The sequence below is a fragment of the Xiphophorus hellerii genome, chromosome 21 (assembly GCF_003331165.1).
Source record: "Xiphophorus hellerii strain 12219 chromosome 21, Xiphophorus_hellerii-4.1, whole genome shotgun sequence".
NCBI lineage: Eukaryota > Metazoa > Chordata > Actinopteri > Cyprinodontiformes > Poeciliidae > Xiphophorus > Xiphophorus hellerii.
The window spans coordinates 22,214,405-22,236,690 of record NC_045692.1 but is presented as its reverse complement, the minus strand read 5'-3'; the positions used below and the strand labels follow the sequence as shown (position 1 = coordinate 22,236,690).

The 22,286-nt window shown below is 36.2% G+C and overlaps 2 long non-coding RNA genes across 2 annotated transcripts in view; both read left to right on the top strand.

The window, feature by feature from the left end:
• Positions 1–22,286, top strand: part of LOC116711869 (uncharacterized) — a 463,421-nt gene that overhangs the window by 139,749 nt on the left and 301,386 nt on the right. The window lies entirely within an intron of this gene.
• The window catches only part of LOC116711870 (uncharacterized), a 44,425-nt gene continuing 37,377 nt past the window's right edge, over positions 15,239–22,286 (top strand). The window contains exons 1-2 of the long non-coding RNA XR_004337353.1: positions 15,239–15,346; positions 21,884–21,933. This is a non-coding gene — a long non-coding RNA (uncharacterized LOC116711870). The remainder of the gene's footprint in view (positions 15,347–21,883; positions 21,934–22,286) is intronic.

Sequence of the window (22,286 nt, the reverse complement as noted above, 5' to 3'; positions counted from 1 at the left end):
GCTTCTTCAGCTTGATGCTGCCATTTGCATTTTTAAAGACAGTTCCTCTAATGAACATGAAGTTGCTTTTAATCACAGTTACCATCTTCTTCAGGAGAAATTGTTGATGTGACAACCCAGCTTTCTGCAGGAGAAACCTCAGCTGAAAACGCCTCAAAAGCAAATATAAGCTCTATTTATTTTAACACAAAAAATAAAGTTTTCGCCAATTTGATACCACATACAAATCATGGGAAAATGGGATACGCACAGGATAACCAGCTATATGGAGTTAATTTCCTGCCAAAACATTTGACACAAATAAAAATGGTTTATCTGCTTATTTTAAGTGGATATATGCAAATCCAGGAGATTTTAAAGTGAAGTCTATGCGTATCACATAGACTACTCCTCTGCAGACTCTACCTACCATTAGTGATTTGCTTTATGGTGGAAGCTGGGAGATAATTGTTTTTTGGAAAGAAAGTAATGCCCAAATAAGTAACTTCAGGTTCAAGAACAAGCCCCTGAAAACCGTAACTTATGAAATTTCAAACCACTTTAGAAAAAAAAAAACCCAAGCCCAAAGCTGTTTATGATAAGTGGACTTGGCAATATTACCTCTTGTCACTTTAAATCTAAATAAGCTGTTGATGCCATGCCCACCAACTCAATGTTTATACTAGCATCTGAACATGGCTGCAAACAGATGCGCAATTATACAACCGTACATCTTTGAAAAGCAGAAGTGGAGCCTCCTGCACAACCAACAAGAATTCAGCAAGTGGTTTCTGGATGGTAAGTCAACAACAAAACTCTCGTCTTTTCCAGCAGCCATTATACAGCGCACACAGCAGTAAAACCAGCTGAACAAACATGCTGGTTGTAGGTGACGGGGCTTGGCTCGACTGGGGTTGCTAAGTAACCCCATTCGAGCCCAATACACCTGGTTTTGTTGAACCAGGTGTGTTTTATAGAGATTAAGAATCTCTTTTTCAAGAGGTATATGGTCAAGACTGGCAGCAATTACAAATCAAAGCAATGGTAATGCTGTGTCGTTACTGTTGCTAGGTAACGGAACAACTCATTCTCAAGACACCAAAAAAACAGTAACTTATTTCTAAATAATGGTTGGATGTTTTTTTAAGCACTTGGGCAGATTTAAGAAGCAGTAAAAAATATGAATTTCAGGAAACAGAGAAAAATTCATTTAAAAAAAAACATAATAGGTCTCCTTTTGGATCAGAAAATATTTCAATAATTCTTATAGTTGGAGGCAGTCTGAGCCATAAAATACTACCTTTTAATACAGAATACGTTTTGGGACTTAACTGCGGACTTTGTTCTGAAATGTTTGTTCTGAAAATCACAAAAGCTCCAGTTGTCTCAAGCTGGACTCTGATCAAGACAACGAGTTCACTGAACTGCAGTGACACCCGGAGTCACCAGATCTCAATCCAACAGAGGACCTTTCACATGTGGAGCAGCCAAAAGATGCTTTCATGTCAAAATGGACCAAAATGTCCACGGCACCAAGAATTTAGTCGGTTCTGAGGTCCAATGAGGAACCGTTCAACTGTACCTAGTTACACACAGAGCCTATAAAAAGTATTTTTCCCCTGGATGTGGTACCATTTAATGTTTTTACAAGCAGAATTTGGCTTTTTTGAGACAACAAATTGCAAAGAAAATGGTTAATATCTCATATTTTTATCTTAGTGCATTTAAAATAAGACAAAACTAACTTACAGTAACTTTTCAGCAAGATATAGGAGTTTTAAGTCAATAATTCCTTAATATTGGTGAAAAAAATGCTAGTTTCACTGGAGGTTTATTTAAGATATAATAAGGCATTTTCCCCATCTTATAAGGCCAATAATCTTCCCGTGGAACTGGTATTTTTAATTTAGTTTTGTCTTATTTAAAGTGTACTAAAATAAACTAAATACTTGGTAATATTTTGTGTTTTGCAGTGTAACTGATTCCCACCAACCTGGCAGAACTGGAAAATTTTCACAGCAAATCTTTGAATATCTGTGTCTTTGTATACTAATGTACATAAAATTGTTTGCTCTTTGCAGCTTTGTTGCTTTTATTGTTTCTGTTTCAGTCATAAGATGAGCTTCAGAGTATTTGCTGCCTTCACTTGTTAGAATAAATATTACAGGAGTTTATATTGAATGGATTTGAAGAGAACTATGAACTTCCTGATGTCCTTTTCATTTCTTCCATTTTCTTCAAGCGTAATTACAGATAGGGGACTAAATACAAATCGTTCAGCCCTTTAGATGCCTTAGATTCAGTCAATGCATCCTTGAAGTGCATCTTTCTAACAAGTGTCTTCTAAAGAATGACGTTTTTACATTTATTGTTAACTTCGCCAATGAAAAGGAAGAGCTTGACATTTTTCTGCTGCATTTAAACGATTCAGGTTTTTTTTCTATATGCGAAGCATAGAAGAAGAAAAAAAGTGTCTTCTAAATGTAATTTTTTTTTTACCTGGAAAACGTCCAGAGGAAAAAATCCAAGGGGAGAATCAGTGGTCAACAACTCCACAGATTCTTAGACCAGGAATTTTACAATGTGAGAATTCAAAATGTTTACATTTTTGCAAACAATGAATGAAGTTAATTTCTATTACGGTGGATTAGGGGCATTGTAGAAAGAAAAGAAGGAGCAAATTTTAGCCAGAAATCTCAGAAATTTTCAAGAAACAACCAGGATGTTCTCTGAGTTTGAAAGGTGGTAAATCTGTGAGAAAAAACTAAAATATTTTGACATTATTTTCACATATCATTAAGAAAAAAATGTCGGAACTCGAGCTTTTGTCTCACAAATGTGTAACTTTTCCAATTTTTCTACAAAATGTTTTGTTTTTTGGCAGAAATGTACTCCTTGATTTTGTTTTTCAACCTACAATGGCACCAAATGGAGTGGCATCAGATTATAGTAGTTACGTTTTCTTTTTTGTCTTTAGAAAAAAAACCACGAGCCATTTCTCCAGCTAGCGTTAGCCTAGCGCAACTGTTTTGGTTGTATTTACCCAGAATTCCCTGTGCAAAATATAGCAGGTTTTCTGAAAAAAAGGAGAAAAAAACCCAGACCCTAATCAAACTCTGGTCTGCCTACAAACCTCGGTCTTGGTTTGGTAGAAGTAAAGTCTGGTCCTATTTTAATGCATATGTGAATGTAAAGTGGACTACAGAGCAGTGCATTCTGGGTAAATACAACCAAAACGACTGCAAAATGTTAATGCTAGCAGGAGTGGCTCGTGGTTGCTACTCCATTTGTGTTTAGATTTCCTGAAGAAGAAATTGGAAAGTTGCGCTCAGTGACTTCTTCAGTGGTTTCTGTGTCGTTTCCTTCAGAGGTTTTTGGTACAGCGCCCCCACAGGCGAGGAGGGGAACAAGTTTTTTAATTATTACACATCGTTTGAGTCAGTACAGTGTGAAAGAGAACCACAGCAGCTGAAAATGTAACAGATGGTGCAACTTTGGTCCCCAATCAAACCGAGTCTACCAGACTGTCAGGTGTGAAAGGTCAGAGTTCATGACTGAACAGCCTTCATTAGGCTGTTTCAAGTTCTGAGCTACAGTTGAACAGAAAGAAGAAATCATTTAGATCATCTTATATCACCATATATTCTAAATAGTGGTTAGTTAAAACTTAATGTTACTTTCCAGAGATAAATGTTTCCTCTTCGGCCCGCAGTTTGATTACATTCACATATTGTTATAGCTGGTCAACATGAAAGACTTTAACGAAAAAGTTTGAACCCCGACTCGTTATTAGAAAGATCATAATGGCCTGTTGGAGCCACACAAATCCGTCTGTACTCATGGCAAACATCACCTGCACAGCAAAGATTATTAAAAGTCTAATTATGCATATCAAACACCACAGACGGGACAATTAGAGCGGAGGGCTTCAGGCTGCCTGGCACAGATGGTTTGTCCATATAAAGAAACTACAGACAAGTGCAGCTCAGTCATATTGGATTTTATTCTAGTTGCAGGTCCCCACAGAGAGAAACAAATCAGTTTTAATGGCAAAAGACTTTTTTTTGTTCCTTCAGAGGAAAAGAAAGTTTTAGTACGGCATGCAGGCACACAGATGGCTTCAATCATGTTTTTATATTTTCAGAAATGTTACAGGTTGGCTGTAGGCATGTTTGCACAATAAAACACCCAGAAGAAGAAAAAAGTAACATGATGCACTTTAGAACAATAAAAGGAAAAGATTAGAAAGCCTAATAGATAAATAACAATGAACATTTTTGATTATTTTAGTAATTGATTATTCTTGATGGCAAATCGGATAAAAAATTTGCTACATTCTGCAGATTTTTCATTTATCTACTTAAGTTTATTCTATACCATATCAATAATACTTAAAAAGACAACTTAACAAACAATTAAATCCATTTCTAAATAGGTAAATAAAAATTTCATAACCTAAAGTGCAACAGCTCAGCAGGGTTTCCTAAAGTGTGGCCCGGGGGCCATTTGTGGCCCTTAGAATAAGATTTGTGGTCGCTGACTGCGTTTGAAAAATGGTGCAAATTTGTCCCTCTGACTTTCAGAGTTGGATACTTTTGGTAATTGTTCTAGGAGATAGAAAATGTCATTAAGCAAATAATTATCTCTTTCTTTGTTGCTTTTGTTTTTATTTAATAGAAATTCATACCACAAATACGGCGACGTTTTACTACAAATCACTCGTTGGTTTAACACACAGAAGGTTTTTAAAAGAAAATCCTCTGTTTTTGTTGCTGGAAATGAAGAAACATTTCATTGACCAATAAAATGGAAAATAATTGGCACCAAAAAAGTTAAATAACTGTAAACATTAAGGCAAAATTCACACTGACGTTGGTTTTATTAAAATATGTTTTATTGTTATGCAGGTCAAGGAGACAAAAAGCACAATTATATTAGTTTTGCATTTTTAATTGGAGAGAAAAAGCAACTTTTAACCTTTGGTGAAAAACTTTTGGACGCCTCTGTTTTATTTTAATTAATAATTGGAAAGCAAAATGTGCTTAATATGAGTTTTTTTTTTAATGTTGACATAATTTGAACCAGGTAAAGCTAGAATTGCTATTTGAGAAGTGGAAAGGTGTTTTTTTGTTTATCTTAAATGCAAAATTAACATATTTTGGGTACAGTTTTTGATTAATTACTTCTCTGACTATGTTTTCCTTTTCAGCAAATGGCCTTTTTTGAGTCCATGTACGCGATTAATCGATTATTAAATTAGTTGACGATAACTTCAACAAGCGATTAATCACGATTAATCTGTTTAATCGTTTATTAATTGATAAACAAGTGATACATTCTTTAAGAAATTAATAAAGTATTCACTACTTTATGATTTGTTTTTGGTTTTTTACAAATAGACAAATTTATTCTTTCAAATCAACAAATTTAAAGATAAATTTGGATTTAAGCGACCTGAGATTCTGCAGCAGATCCAGATCTCTGCAGTAATACAATTACTGTGAGGTGACATGACTGAATCAGTTGACATTTAGGTAATATTAAACTGAGGTTTAGTCACTCCTGCTGTAAACTTTAAATGTCAAACAGAGCAGGAGATACATGTTCACCAGTGGCTTGCATCACTTCAGCATTAGTTAGCATTTTCATTGGCAGAAATTCAAGTAATGCAAAGATTATTACAAGCAGACGTTGCAGCGTTAGGGAGTAATCCAGCTAACGTTGCTAACACGTTTAGATGGTGAGCAGAAGAGAAACCTCAGTGGGCAAAAACATTTTAAAATATATACAAAAATATCAATATTCTACAGACTTTCTGACTTGTTTTACAAGCCATGTGTCAAACTCGAGGCCCGTGGGCAAAATCCGGCCCGCCATAGCTTTTTATGTGGCCCTCTAAACACTAAATGTGCTTAAATATTATGTTTTCAATCAAATCAATGCAGTTTTGATCTGTTTACTGCCAAATTATATCAGTCAGTCCCTCCAGTTTCTTGAGAATTATCATGGAAATTCACACAAAATCAACAAATCCCCACACTTTTTTGTGCTAATACATCATTGGGTGTTTATTGCAGATTTTTCTCAAAAATTGTCAAAAACTTTCTTACATGTACTAAATAGCTGCCTCAGCTGTAATTGATGTCAGATTATAATCCATGATCTATACAGCAGTAATAAAACGTCACATTTACTGTCATAAATAAGCACAAATATTTCTAAATTTGTACCACAAACACTTTGATTTTTATTGCAAAAAATCACAAAAAGTATCAGAAGATCCTGCAGGAACTGAAAAGATGTTCAATAATATTATTTAATTTTAAGAATTCATTGATATTTTAACAGTTTCAACAGGTTATATCAATACATTCTGGCACAACCGGCCCTTTAAGAGCATTTATAATCCTAATTTGGACCAAAACAAAAATGAGTTTGATATCGCTGCTATAGCATAAAACAATATGGCCATATTGGTGCTACAACTAATCCAAATAGGAGAAAATATTGTCCTATAATTTCAAATAAGTTAGAAGGTAATTAATTAGAAGGTAAGAAAAAATATTTCTTAAGTTTAACTTTTATTTTTTTATTTTGAAAAATAAAGAAATTTACTTATTGCGTTACATATTTAGTCATTCTTTTCAAAGTAGTAATAATAAATATTTTTATTTAGCATTTAATTTAAGTGTATTCGTATATTTTGTCCACTAAACATGTTTTCTTTCTTTCTTTTCTTGTCTAAAAGAAAATCAGGTAAATCATCACATTTTTATCTTTCCATCCTTATTGTTGTGAATGGGTTTTTTTTTTGTCTTCAACCTAAAACGGGAAACAATCTGCTGCCTCCGTCGCCTTTTTACTCCGAAAAGAATTTAAAATGTTTTTAGTTTGCAAAAACATCCAAAATGTTTTAATTTGAAAAAAAGAAGAGAAGAGTTTAGATCCTTTTTTTATTATTATTTTAATTCACTTTGAATTTCAGGGCTGCTTTATGTCTAGCATGTCATCAAAGTCTAACTTTCTTTGGTATAGATCTGTGGCAGGTAGACAGGACAAGCAGGACAGATGGATCAATGGGCGAACAGAGCCAGAGTCCACAGTGAGCAGCATGTTTTGACACTTTGTGTCCTGTTCTGGGCTGCAGGCTGTCAGGTGCTGCAGGAAACGACGCGGACCCTAACTCTGGTTCCTGCTGTCATTTCCTCCAGGCCACAGCTTCTCCTCACCTTCATCAGTTTGCTCTTCCAGCTGCTGGTGCAAAGGTTTCCTGTATCAAGTTTAAAGCTAATCTGGTTTCATTCGATGCGTTCGTTCTTCCAGTTTGAAAAGTAAAATTGAGCCTCAGTGGCGCCACCAAGGGGAGGTAATGGACATTTAAAATGACCAAACCCTTAACTTTTATTATTTCCTCCTCTTTCCATCCGTGGGTCAGTACAACTGACGGCAACACAGCCAAGTAAACAGTTTTTAATGATAATTTTGTAAATGTACTAACAGGAGCAAAACATTTTCTTGGGGAAAACTCTGCTTCCATGACAAATGTGTACAAAACGTTGTAGATGTTTTGCTAATATTTAAAAAACATAATTTTTAAAAATAAATCCAACTAAAATCACGCAGTAAGTCATTAAAAACCATCATCGTCCTACCACTTCCTGCCGTCTTCTTTTTTGTCGTTTCCACCAGTAGTAACAGCCATTTGTTGATCACATGACTTGAAAAAATCGGCATGTTTCCACTAAATAAATTTATTTAGTAGTTACAATTTGTGCAATTATATTCATGAATCCAAGATTTCCCCTTTGGAGACTCTGAGATTTTGTTTGGAATAGAGAGAAAAAGTCATTTTACCCGGGATTGTTTCGCCCACAGGACCAAATGTAGGAGGTCAGTGACTTTAGACACTTTTTCTAAAACTAAATTGAATAATCAGTAATCACCAAAAGACTTTCCCAGCTTGTGTAAGTCTATAAATCTCCTTCCCAGATATTCAATGAGCTCCTTGAACTTTAACAGTGTTCCAGGTTTCGGTCCATCCAATGAGTGCTATCAAAACAAATCCTGTTTATGCTGACAAAGAGAAAACACCAGCTGCAATCAACTAAGAAATGTTGGCCTAATCAGCCTTTCAAATCCATTAAATATCTGGTTTTATATATTTCAGACTCTGTAAAATTGTGTAAATATCTTAGTCCACTTGAAATAAGACAAAATAACTTAAAAGTAACTTTTCACCAAGACATGAGAGGTTGTTTTAAGTCAATAATTCCTTAATATTGATGAAAAAATACTATTTCCACTGGCAGATTTACAGCCCCGTATTTGGGCCATTGTAGGTAAAATAAAAAAAAAAGGAGTAGCACATTTCTGTCAAAAAGCTGAGAAATTTTGACATTAATCGCAGAAATTTTCTAGAAAAAACTTGGAAATTTCAGATCTCAAAAAACTGAAAATTTGCAATAAAAAAATTTCACTTATAGCTTGGGAAAATGTCTTGTAATAAGTGAAATATTTAATCAATATTAAGTAATCATCAATTTAAAACAAACTCCATTGTTTTGCTGAAAAGTTACTTGTCAGTTTTGTCTTATTTCACATCTACTAAGATGTTAAAACTAGAAACGAAACAAAATATACTTGATTTTGTGTTTTTGCAGTGTATTTTCAAACACAACAGTCACTTACTCAATAGTCAAATTACAATACAATCTGCGTCTCTGATTGCAATAAGTGAGCAGAGCTTCATATTCTCATCATGTGGAGTAACAAGTGAAAAGACATACATCCCGATTATTCATGCATTTAAAAAAACACATGAAGAAGTTCTGCAAACACCAACAGGCAGCGTGACTCCAGAGATGCACAGGAAGGACAGGCAGGAGGATTTACAGCAGAGACTCAGTGATCTGCTCAGGATGGGGGTTAGCTGAGATCAAGCTGCCTGCACAACACTGCCCCCTGGTGGCGGATCAACAAAGCCAAGCTGCCTCAGATGTCCCTTAATATCTAGAAAATTAACAGTACTCATGGTTCTTCTCCAAACATTGACAGATTTTTCACGATGAAGCTGTAAGTCTTCAATCATTCTGATCCAACATTGATATCTGCATTAAAATAAATCATTTTTACCTTGTTCTCACTGTGGATTTCAACTCTCATCTCCCCTTTGTTATGTAGAGATTTAAAAACCGCATGATTTGGGACTATAAATACATGAGACTGTATCAATGAATAACACAAAGCGCGACACGCTCTGTAATGTGTGAGTCTAACTGCTGACTGAGACTTCCTGGTGATGCTTTTCTTACTGGAGCTCACCTGAGGCTGGGAGCGATGGCTCATTGAAAAATTGTCAAAGAAAAGCAGAGCAGGTCACGTTTATTGGCACCGCATGGAAGACCTCTTTGCAGCAGTTTAATTTCACACTGAAAAACCTGGAAAAGTCCGACCTATAATCGAGTACATTTATTCAAAAAAGGGAAAAAATTCTGTGTTTAAAAAATGGGGGACCAAAATTGACTATGAAATGGAAAGAAAAGTCCAAAAATTGACATTTTATTTTTAAAAAAATGAAAATTGGGATACTTAAAGTCAAAATTAAAGATGAAAAAAATCATTACAAAAGTAAGCGAGCACCATTCTCAACAAGGCAGTTCAAAGTGCTATACATCATAATAATACAAAATTAAAAGTCACCAATTGTGAAACCAGTAACAAGCATTACATTTTGTCAAGTGCCATCATCAAAATCACCAATAAACATCAAATATATTGGACAATTTCCCATTTATTATGGTTTAAAAGCAGCTCTAAACAGCTGGGTTTACTGACATGATTTAAAGGAACTTTGTGTTTCGGCTGTTTTGCAGTTTTCTGGAAGTTTGTCCCAGATTTATGATGCATAAAAGCTGAATGCTGCTACACCAAAACTCCCAGGCCTTTTCCAGTTGGTGAACTTTTCACTTTCATGGCTGAAAGTCCAACTCTGACTAAACTCTAATCCTAATCACAAACTACCTTAAATTGTTAAATGACAGGTTGTTTACTGCTCTGTGTCCGGCTGTAACCGGGACCTCGGACAGGATGTCCTCTGCCCATTTATGCTCTGGCAAACTGGACGTTGAGTCATTCACAAACAGAAAATGTTTCAGACTGCGGGGCCTCAGGTGCTGTTGGAAATCTGCAGCGGCTGGGAGAAATAGGCCACTGTGTCACATCGTCTCAAACTGTTTTCTGGAATATGACGAGTTCCCGTCAACAGGTCTGAATGTGATAGAGATAATGGGGGATCTATTATACAAAAATCACATTTTGCATATTTTTGTACTTTCATTTGGGTCTCAAATGCTTCTAAAAGCAACCCAAGAGATTAAAAAAACCCACCTAGCCATAATGTTTTTGGTTTCAACAAGAAGTACACCGTTACCTCGCAACCCAAGCTAATTTTCCCCTTGTATGCGCTGTACAATGGCTGCTGGAAAAGACAAGCATTTTGATGTTGACTTACCATCCGCAAACCACTTAATGCATTCTTGTTGGTTGTGAAGGAGGCTCCACTTCTGCTTTTCAAACATGTTCATTTGCATAATTGCGCCTCGTTTTGCAGCCATTTTCATTTGTAAACGTTGAGTTTGGGTTGGCGCGGCCAGCAGCACATTAGTTGGATTTAAAGGGACAAGATGTCATAAAACAGCTCATTCTGACTAAAATCTCACTTTCTAAGAATAATTTTGTGCAAAAATATCCTAGCCTATTTAAGGAAGCATAACAGGATGCCCAACCCAGAACTAGCAAGAATCTATAAATGTTTGAGGTAAGAGGTTGCTTTAACCAGACCTTGCATTGACAAGGACATTTAAAGAAAGTCTTGTCTAAGGTGTTTGTGTGCTCTGCTCTGTTATAAATTTCTCTTTTTGGCGTTTGGAGGCGTTAATAAAATGTCTGCTGCTCCCACCATTTCCTGTTACCATTCTGTCTCTCCCATTTCAGCCTCCCTGTCTCCATTGCACGATAACAAGGCTCGGTCTGCCGCGATTCCTCCTGAGAGTCCACCACTGCCATCATATTCAAATGGACAAAGGTGCGTTGATGAGAAGAAGAAGAATAAGAAGAAGGAAAAGAAGAAGAAGAAGAAGAAGAAGAAGAGGGCTGCCTTTGTCTCCAGGGGAAACTGGGATGCCAACAGTTAGGCGCCCTGCAGACAGAGGAATTAGATCAGTAAGAAACCCAACCCAGCCCCCTGCACGCCGATTGTTCCCCTCCTCCTCTTCGCTTTGTGCCCTTATCGTCGGAGAGAGGCTCTGAGACAGGCTGACACCACCTCCGAACGTTTTAAAAGGTAATTGAGCCTCGCAGCCCACGCCGCTAATTTGTGTGAGACTGCCCGGTATAGCCGGCAGAGTGACAAAAACAGAGAGAAGGACTGTTGGGGAGAATGAGTTCCTCAGACACAATATGTTAATTGGCTCTCTACAAGTGACAGCCGTAGTATTAAAAAAAACGAGAAAAGGGGGAAAAGCAGAGAGTGTTCGAAGGATCTCGCCGGAAAGGGCACGGTCAGAAAATACGAAAAGGGTTCGTCTCTGCAAGACAGAAAATAGCGCCGATTTCAAAGATCAGCACAAGTTGCTTCACAAAGAAGTGAAAAAAAAATCAGGGATTTAACAGTGGAATGAAAGGCTAAGGGATAAGAGATAGTGTTTATGGTTTTGGAGGAAAACTTTAACCTGGAAGATGGCCGCCAGACTCAAGGAAGGACCTTTAAGAGAAAGGGATCTTGCTCTGACCCTGCTTTAAAGTCAAGAACTTTATTCCTTCAAATGCCAGCGCTGCTGGGACTGAACTGTTTGTCTAGAGCCTGAGTTATGAGGAAGACGCCCCCATGAATCAACCCCGGTACCTTTGTGGCCTTCGGCCCGGTAATATCCATATCTCCTCACTTCCCTGTGATCAATAATGAGATAACACTCTTGGAATATTTGTTGAGGTCACGCCAAAGAGAAGCTGAACACATAACTACACGTAGATTTATTTATTTTTTGAAAACAGTAAAGAAACATCTGATTAAAAGGTTTTGATGATAGTAAATAGATGGTAAATTTTGTCACGTTTATCAATCTACTGTTTGATTTTTCTGTCTGTGGAACCATTTCTGATCTTATTGAAATATATTTTGGGTCATAAAGGGGAAATATAATGTAAAATCAAATTTTTTTAGCTTTACATCATGTTATAACGTTACTCTGTGTTGCTTTGACTCTTTCATGCATGCTTTAGAAAGCCTTTAATCTCCATGGCAACCATTCAGTTGTGCAAAACGCCAGGGTGGGCCTAGCCCCGCCTTCGAGGATAAAGCTCCTCCTCACAGCTGCATTTTCCAACCTTCTACCTCGAAGAGCATCCCTGCCCCACGCAGCTCCTTCAGACTATCCGTCAGCAATTAGCAAACTCCTGTTGAGCTCATAATAGGAGCTATTTTGAAATGCTGGCAAAAATGTTGTGAAAGTTTGTAATGACTTCCTGAAGGCGGAGCTTCAGAAAGGGCAGCAGATACCCAATTTCACAGCGTTAAATGAGGTCAATTTTCTTTTAAATCATATTTGATATTTATAGCATTTTTATAACAAATGAAGTCAATTTAATCGTTTCAGCCCTACATAACATGAGTTAGAACGCTCTTCTCTGGATATTCATTCTTAGCTTTTCCTTTCTGGACTTTGTGTTGATAAAAAGCTCAATCTTAGCTTCATCTGACCAAAACATTTAAGTGTCAGTAGAGATTAGCAAACGTCACGTTTCAGACAGAAAATGTTTTCCAGGTAACGAACTGGTACATGGATAGTATCTTAGTGTGTTTTCACACCTGGTAGTCTGGTAGACTTGCACCATGTTGCAACATTTGTTACATTTTCAGCTGCTGTAGTTTGCTTTCACACTGGAGTCAATCATATCAAACTAAATGAAAAACTTGTTCCCCTTCTAGCCTGTGGGGGCGTCGCACCAAGAACCACTGTGGTAAATGATACAAAAACCACCAAAGACAATGAGTGCAACTTCCTCCTTCACAAAATGTAAACAAAAATGGAGTAGCGTCAGGCTTTAGCGGTTGGATGATTCCTCTTTCGTTTTTAGTAAAAAGCACAAGTCATTTCTCCAGCTAGCGCTAGCCTGGCGCTTTTATTTTGGTTGCATTTACCCAGAATGCCCTGTGCTGTAGTCCACTTCCTGCCTTTGGAGCAGTTTCCGGTCCACTTGGCGTTCACATATGCATTCAAATCACACCAGAGTTCACTTCAACCTAACAGAAACCAAGATTTGTAGGTGGACCAGAGATTGATTTGGCTCTCTTCCTTTCACAACTTTGCTATATTGAGTCAAATTTAATAAATTATATAAAAGTTGATTTGGATGCAGCAAAATAAAAGTCTGTGACAGACATAGTTCTACTTATTATAAAAGCTTGGATATAAAAAGATTAATATTTTGTGTTGGAAGTAGCATTTTCCATTGTAAGTAAATTATGTAGAAAAATAAGAAGCTCGAGAAATGAATTTGTGTCCATAGCATGACGTTGCCACCACCATGCTTCACTATGAGTAAATATAATAAGATGCTTTCACTCTATTTCAAATCTTTCCCATAATCATGGCTTTTGTTTTGCTAAAAGAAATTATGTCACTACAGTTAATGGCAGCAGAACCATTTTTTTAAAAATGCATATTTATGCTCCTTTGTGTCGTTTATCATCAGCTTCTGTCACGCAGCGAGACAAAAGACACAACACGCATCCGGGGCTGAGCTTCCTGCGTCTCTGCCTTGCTGCCATCGATGATTCACGCCCCACCAGGGGGAAAACAGAGGGTTACTAACTAGGTCCTCCAAAGGCACCAGATGTCAGTGATTAATCTTGATGAAGTTGGGACTTCGCGTCTCCCAAGCTGTCTCCAAACCTGCTGCTTAATGACCCCTTGCCTCTGTTTTATCAGCCCATTTTTTAAGCCTTTATATCATCCTCAGCACGGATGGTTTCGTATGCAGATGTGTGGCGGCTGGAGAGGAGGCAATTGGAAAGCAACTCATTGTCTGCAGCATCACGCACACTCACACACACACACACGCACGCACGCCGTGCAGAAAAGTTTGCCACTGGAAGAGGGATCTGAGGAACAAAAGAAAAGCTTTTTTTCTCTTTCTGGGATGCATTTATATTTAGTTAGTTTTTTTTTGCCCCTTGCAGGAGGTGCAGATTTTCATTTTTGTGAAAGCTTTATGTGGCGAAAGAAAGAGAGAATAGCAGTCATTTGTTATAAAAAAAAACAGAAAAAAACCTACCAACAGTAAATACAAGTCATCATTCATTCCTGAAAGCCTGACTGATATAATAGAAGACAATGTAATTTAGAAATATGAAAGAAACATCAGCCTAATCATGAAATACTAACTCGGGAGTTGGGATGATTGATGTTTAGGTGAGTGGCGGAGTTCACTCAGAACAAAGGGTTGGAAGAACCCAAGATAAAACTGTTTCAAGTATTTTTTGGTGTCGGACGTAAAATAAATCTAATATCAACCAGTAAAACAATTGTGTTTCTGTAAGAAAGTCATTTAGAACCATAGAAACACTAAATAAAATAGTGTAGTTGTTATAGAAAATGTTGATATTTTCAGTATGCGTTAATGGATGTGATCAATCTAAAAAGTTTATTGAGTTAATATTACATAATGAAGACATAAACTGGAAACTATGTCAGGAGTATTGCCTTACTATGCAAAATAAGATGTTTATTCAATTTTTATGCATTATATGCTTTACACAATGCACTTATACAACATTACTTGTCATCCTGGGTAAACAACTGTAGAATCAACATTTAAGTAGAAAAAACAACCACACCGATACTTTAATTAGACAAATGGGAGGATTAAAATTTGCTGAATTAGTCAATTTTGAGCAAAATGCAGAGCAAAAAAAGAATATTCTCCAATAATATCCGGGAATTCTCTTAAAAAATGGGAAGTTAATAAAAAAGTTTAGCTTAAAACAACCAAGTATAGACACTACATTAAACTGCCGTGGAATAAAACATAACACACTTTGAAAGGGAATTAAAACAAAGTGTGATTAAAATCTATAAAACGATTTGAATATTTTAAATCTGAAACCTTCATGATTGTTAAATTTTCTCCTCCTGTTCCAGTAGGGGGCTTCACAGTTCACTTCACACGGAGTTAAAGTGACTTGCGGAACAGGAAGTGACTACACGACGAACCGGAAGTGGTTTTATATCGGCTGTCGGCTCTTTAGCAAGCTAAATTACTTTTAAAGATAATTCTTCTTTACGATTTTTGGAAACGGACCAACGCGGTGAGTTGATGTTTGAATGTTTAAACTTTTGAGAGATATATTTTTTGTTCTGTATGTGGATTTTGGCAAATTAGCTTTAAGCTATTGGTTATAGAAGCTAATTAGCTCAATGCTAGCTCTTGTTTATTGTGGTGTTTAATGCTGTAGTGTTTTCATGGAGTAAACTATATGCTAAATGACTCGGTTAAATCAAGCATAATTGGTGATGATATGCTAATATGGTTTACTTTAAAGGTTTAAATCTGTTTTAAATATTGTGTTTATTTGAATACTATACAAAAGTAAACATTGAAATTTTGTTTTTACTTTATTTACGATAAGAACGACTAACTTATGTTCTTTGTCACAATTATGGAGATCTACTTGATTTTAGAAAACCTTTTATGCCATTTTGTTTGGATTTATTTGTTGATTCTCAGCATTTTGTTAATATTTGTTGTATTAAAGAGTATAAATTGTTTAATTGTAATGAAGTTGTAAGAGTAGACACTTACACTTGATCTAAGTAACATTTATGAGTTTTATTTGACTTTATTTGAGTCTACTTGAATGCAAACAGATTGTTGTTTGTAACGTTTTAGATCGAGTGGACTTTGGCACTCTGACAACAACTCTGATAGCTACACTGCTGGACAGGACACAGAAAAAGAAAGAAAAGAATACAATACAATAGAAAAGAGCAGGAGTATTTGACAAGTAGTTTTGCTGAAAGTGCACTTTTTTCATCTGCAGTCAGAGGACAGGAAACATCTGGCTCTAGAGAAGTCAAATAACATAAAACCTTTCACTAAAATGGAAAAATAAAGTTACCTGTGCTAGAAATCTAAAATAGTTTGTTATTTTTTTGGTGTTATATCCTTACTTTTTTCAAAGTCTGATCTTAAAATATTTAAAAAGAGAACATTTTCACCTTCATCTTTTGCACATTCCGGTTTGATTCCTCGCACCCAAAACTTGACAGATCGAGTTCTGCAAAGATTACTGCAACAGGGCTATCAGAGAGCCCATTTTCTGCCGGGTTTCATGCACTGATGGATAAGTTGTTATGTGATCTCTGAATTACTCACTCAGAAGATCATGTAACAACCTCCTTGACAATATGAGATATTTTCCTGGCTGCAGTGGAGGGTGAAAAACATCTTGTAGTTACACAGCCAACTAACCTGTAATGCTGTTAAGAAAACAGAGCTGCAGAACAAATCTTTGCATATGTAAACCTACCACCACTCCTGGCTGAATAAACTGACATTTATAATTCATGACGACAATGTGCTGAGAATCATGTTTCAGATTTTAAGGGTTTTTTTCATGCGTTCACTCATGACAACACCTTTTCTCTGTTGTTGTATTATGTATTGCTTATATTTGGGTTTATTTTCTAGCTTTACCATGTTTGCCCCAGTCTTTGTCTCCATAACAATCCCATGATTACATTTTAAAAAAAGAAAGAAAGCAAAAGTCAAAGCCTGGATCTTAATAACATCCTTCAAAAATCAATTTCAATTTCTCATTTTCGTCAGCATGACGGCCGAACATGAATCGATCATGTTGAACTGACATTTTTCCCTAAAATACCAGCCGATACCAAATGAGAACGACACAGAACCTTCTTAAATCAATTGCATCTTGATACTACTGGCAGTAAGGGAGGAAAATAATAAAACTGGAGGTTTTCTCTTCTTTGTTCCCCAGCTTTCCCAAATTAACTTTGACTTAAAGGTGACCCTGAACAGGTTAGAATAGGTCTATGAACTGTACAAAACATGTTTACTATAAGTTTTGCTCAATTTTATTCTTAGATAATGAGATTTTAGTCTAATCAGTACAAATGGCTGACAAAAGATGCAAAATTATTCAACCGTACGTCTTTGAAAAGCGGAAGTAGAGCCTCCTGCACAACCAACAAGAATTCAGCATGTGGTATCTGGAGGGTAAGTCAACAACAAAACACTCACCTTTTCCAGCAACCATCGTAAAACCCAAACATACTGGAACTTTTCTTGGGTTGCTAGGTAATGGGCGGAACTGTGCTTGGGTTGCTAGGTAACGGGCAGAACTGTGCTTGGGTTGCTAGGTAAATGTGCAGTGTGCTCTGAATGTGACTCAGCAACTGTGATCTTTTTGAAATGGCTCATTATCAAGCCACCAAAAAAATATCAATTTATTTCCAAAAAAACCAGCTGGCTGTTTTTAGAAGCAGTTGGGACCCAAATGGTAGTACACAAATGTGCAAAATGTGAATTTTACATAATAGTTCTCCTTTAAATTACATAAACTATCATGTCGGACAAAAAATAAACATACTTTAAGAGATTTGCCCCCTAAAATAAGTCTTGCAAGCAAGATGTGGTTGCCCTGCAGATCTTGTTACACCCCTGCTGACTATTCTGTACCTATATCAGTAAATTAGCTTCTAAATGCTAATTTGCTTGAGAATTGGATAATTGTTCTAAAACAGAGAGAAATTGGATGCATTTTTAACCTTACAACAGAAGCAACACCGTCTCTTTTCACATAGCTTTTTAGAAACCTTGTTAATGAATACAACCACCAACCTGCTGACTGCATTTCATGTTTTTTCTCTGTGATAAAAATCAAGCCTGGGATAATCACAGCATGAAATTCAACATGTTTAAACACTAACATTGCATGGTCTTGATGAGGTTGTGAATACTGGTTCCTGTTGTCAAAGCTTTGCTCTCTGTGGGATTAATTTAAAACTAAAAAGGGAGAAAAACATATTTTTAGACAAGAGAATTTTTCATGTTCAGATGAAGCAATATAACCTAAAAAACACTTCTTAGTTTGCTGAAGCTTTGCTAAATAACCTTTCTTTTATAGTTTAAATTCTTTTTATTATTATCTTTAAAAACATGGTTAAAAAAATTAAGACAACAGATACAAACCAGCATCATTTAGATCAAAATATAACACATGGCTGCTGCAGATGTGACCTGGATACAATACAGAACATCTTCCAAAAATAATTATAGTTTAAAATGCTACAGGGTAGAAAAAAGCAAACCAAAGATGCTGCAGAAATTATAAGAATTTAGACAAACAAGATTTGGACAGAGCAGCACAGATTGTAGATACCTTTCAGTGAGAAAGTTTGATTCCAGACATTTGGTGTTATAAATTGCCTAGGATTATTTATTGTTTTTGTTCATTGCTGAACTTTTACATCAGGCACCTTGTTGGGCAACTGAGGGGTCCTTAGGAATATATGTATTGAGCTGTTGATAAGTGTCTGTGTTAGTGACAAAGTGAGTTATAACGATGCGTTAACGATCGCTAATTATCACTTCAATATGCAAATGAGAGGCCGTATTTTGGCGCTGATGCTATGTTGTGTATTGTTTATTTAATGTTTCTAATTTGAGATATAACGTGACCAAGTATTTGATGTTAATGGGCTAGCCTTCCAACTGTCGTTTTTAATTTGAAGCCAAGTTTAAATTAGCATTAGCTTATAAATATAGTGCTATTTTAGTGGTTTATTTCTGCTACTAGTATGTTTACCTGAGAGCTACAAATGAGCTAACTTGTTACTCGTTTTAACAAATGGCAAAAGTGTAATTTATTATCTTTTTCACTGTGAAAGGTAGAAAATGGAGATTAGTCCGTTTTAATCAAATTCTAGTTAGCTTGTCTAGAAAGTCCAGTTCATTTGGGGAGGTGTGAACACGCAATCAAACTCTGATAAGAACCAAAAAAAAAAAAAAAATGCACTTTTTTGTGACAGTGAAGACTGAATTGAAAGTTCTCCAAGTCTGCTATTGTGGGCCAGACTAATTTGAAATCTTCAAAAATTACATAATATATATATATCTTTAAGTTTTGTATTATTTTTTAAATATTAATTAAACATGTTTCTTTATTTCAATGGAGACAAAACTATGAGGACATATCAGGGATTGACTAAGAGAATCTTGTTCTTTGAAATTACGAGAGTAACGTTGAAAAATGACCAGAGTAAAGTAGAAATTTTATGACAAGTCCTGCAGGAAAAAGCCTTAGTTTTACTACTGCATTAAAATGAGGAATGTTGAGCATCTTGTGAAGTTATACTTTGGTATCTGTTTTAAAAATAAGAAAATACTTAACCTTTTAATAGCATCAGATTATTATCAGTAGCAGGACCTTGTGCTATTTTGAAGACTCTATCAAAGCTTTTTTCTCTTTAAAATGATTTTTTTCTCATAATATTCCATGTTTTTTCTGCTAATATGATTATATTCTTATAATGTTAAGACTTTATTTTCACTATTAAAATATAATTCTTTTAATCCGGTTCTAGTACTCAGTTGCACAAACCAGTGGTTTGAAAAGCTGCTTTCATATATATATATATATATAAAGAAACCTTACACTTATAAGATCTGTTCTCAATACTTCGGACACCCATTGATTTTATTCTTCACTTTTCTGCTTGAACACGTCAACTTCACACACAGCTGAGTGGTTTCTTTTAAATTCAGCTGTATGAAATTCAGGAATATAGTTATCTTGCAGTCTTGGACCGATTCTGAAACGCTTTCTCAAAGATCTTTTTACCTCCGTCTATAATCAACTATTGATTACCGGGTCTAAAAAAACCCCACACCCCTCTGCCATACCACCCTTTCCATCACTGCTCTCCACTTCACCCTTGTTTCTCAGTGAAAACCATCACATTTTCACAATGGGAGACGTGTAATCTGCAGCATGAGACATGGTGGCACAGAAGTTTGTAGAGCCAAGACAGCTGCTCGCTTCTCACAGCTGTAATTGGTAGACCAATGCTGCACCGTTTGACAGATTGTGGAAGATAGTTTCCCCAGACATTCTGTAGAGATGTACAACTAAGGCCTGGCTGGATGTGACGTGAACACATTTTACATCACCAAATATAACATCTCAAGAAAGTCTACAGGTGGCAGCTCCTTCCAACTGAGAGCTTCAATTCTTTATAACGAATCAGTGCTGTGGGCCACTCGCAGCAAAGACGAAGCAAATTTTTAGACTTTATAGCTATCTTCCGGAGCCACTTGGGGGGCCACAAGCTAAGGTAAAGTATAGCTGACATGAAACACAAGTCTTGTGTAAGTATTAGCAGAACAACTTTGTACGGTTTTGAGAACATTTCTTTTGCACATTTTTGTTCTTAAATTCGGGTCTCAACTGCTTCTAAAAAAGCACAAGCTCTTAAAAAAGAAACTTCTACAGGTTTTTTGGCAATAAGTTAGTGTTTTTTGATTAAATTGCATTCCACAGGCACTGCACCGTTACCTAGCAACCCAAGCAAAGCCCAGCCCGGTTACCTAGTAACCCAAGCAGAGCTCCAACACTTTTGGTCAACTGGTTTTACCACTGTATGCACCGTACAAGTGTTTTGTTGTTGACTTACCATGCAAAAACCACTTTCGACATCCTATTTGGTTGTGCGGGAGGCTCCACTTCTGCTTTTCACAGATGTACAGTTGTATAATTGCGCATCTTTTTGCAGCCATTTTTAAGTACGAATGTAAACGTTGAGTTGGGGTTACGTGGCAAGTGACAAAAAGCCCTAAAACAGTTCAAAACTAATATCGTAATGAGCCTGTCTTGTATAGACCATAAACCTAACCTATTTAAGGAAGCATAATAGAGCAACCTTTAAAGAAAGTATATTACAGAATGTACCCACAAGCTGACTTTATTTAACTAAACATACACAGAAAAAAACAGCATTTCATAAAACTAATATCTGGAACTTTAGCACTATGTCACAATTTAAGTTGTTTACAGTGTTAGACTTTCCACCATTTTGAAAAGACTGCAAATCAATAAATTGATAGTCAAACCTTGAGGTCCAAAACGTTTGATTCTGGCGGAAGAGCACAAGCAGCATCAACCTGCAAAGAACAAAAATACAGAGGTATTTCGGAGAAATTAGTAATTGATTAGTAATTTTCATTTTGATTTTAAACCTAACCATGTTTTTTTGTTTCTAATTGAATATTATGTACAGCTTTCAGTTGGCCTGAAGCTTGTGGCTTTAATGTGAGCAAATGCGAAGTATATCAGGGTGCATGATTAATTTTGAAAGTAAAACAAGCAGGATCCACTTAGTTTTCTCTAAGGATTACATTACTTTTAATGTGGCTGAGTAAAAGCCAAGTTGAAGGCTGACAAATGATATTAGCTCAGTGTATGAATACTTTATAGTACTCAGATTAGATCTCAACCAGACAGTTGCATGACTAAAAGAGCAGAAATGTCACATTTTTCATTTTAAAAAGAATAAAGGTAGTTGATCTTTCAGAATGTGGACATAATATTTCATTTTCTTCATTTTTAAGGCTGATTCCAGGTTTAAAATTTAAGGCAGCAGGGTAAAGTCAAAAGGTTTTTAGGGAGAAATTTGACTGGAGGATAGACAGGCACTGAAGTATACACAAAAAGGAAACTAGCCTGCATCTGTTACCTTATACATTACACTAATTATATTTGTCTAGCTGTAGCGCTAACATGTAGCACTAATCTGACGCCACTCCATTTTTGTTTCCATTTCAGAGATTTTTGTGTCATTTTCTCCAGTGGATCTTGGTACAGCGCCACCACAGGTGAGGAGGGGAACAGGTTTTAGTTTGAAACCGCACCAGCTGAACATTTGTTTGAAAATGTAACAAATGTTGCAATTCTAGTTCCTAATCTAACAGAGTCTGCCAGACTATCAGCTAGCTTACACCGCTATTTGAGTAGCTGTAAGCTTCTCTAGCTGTTAGCCTGAGCTGCTGTAAACTTTCTGTCAGCTGCAACCACAAGTAGCTATTAGCTATGTTAGTTGTAAGCTTTATTTATTTTTGCTTGTAGCTTTAATAGTTGTTAGCACAAGTAGCTATTGGGTTGCATAGCTGTTAGCTCAAGGAGCTGTCGGCTTCAGTAAGCAAACAGAAGCTCAATTGAATAGCTTTTA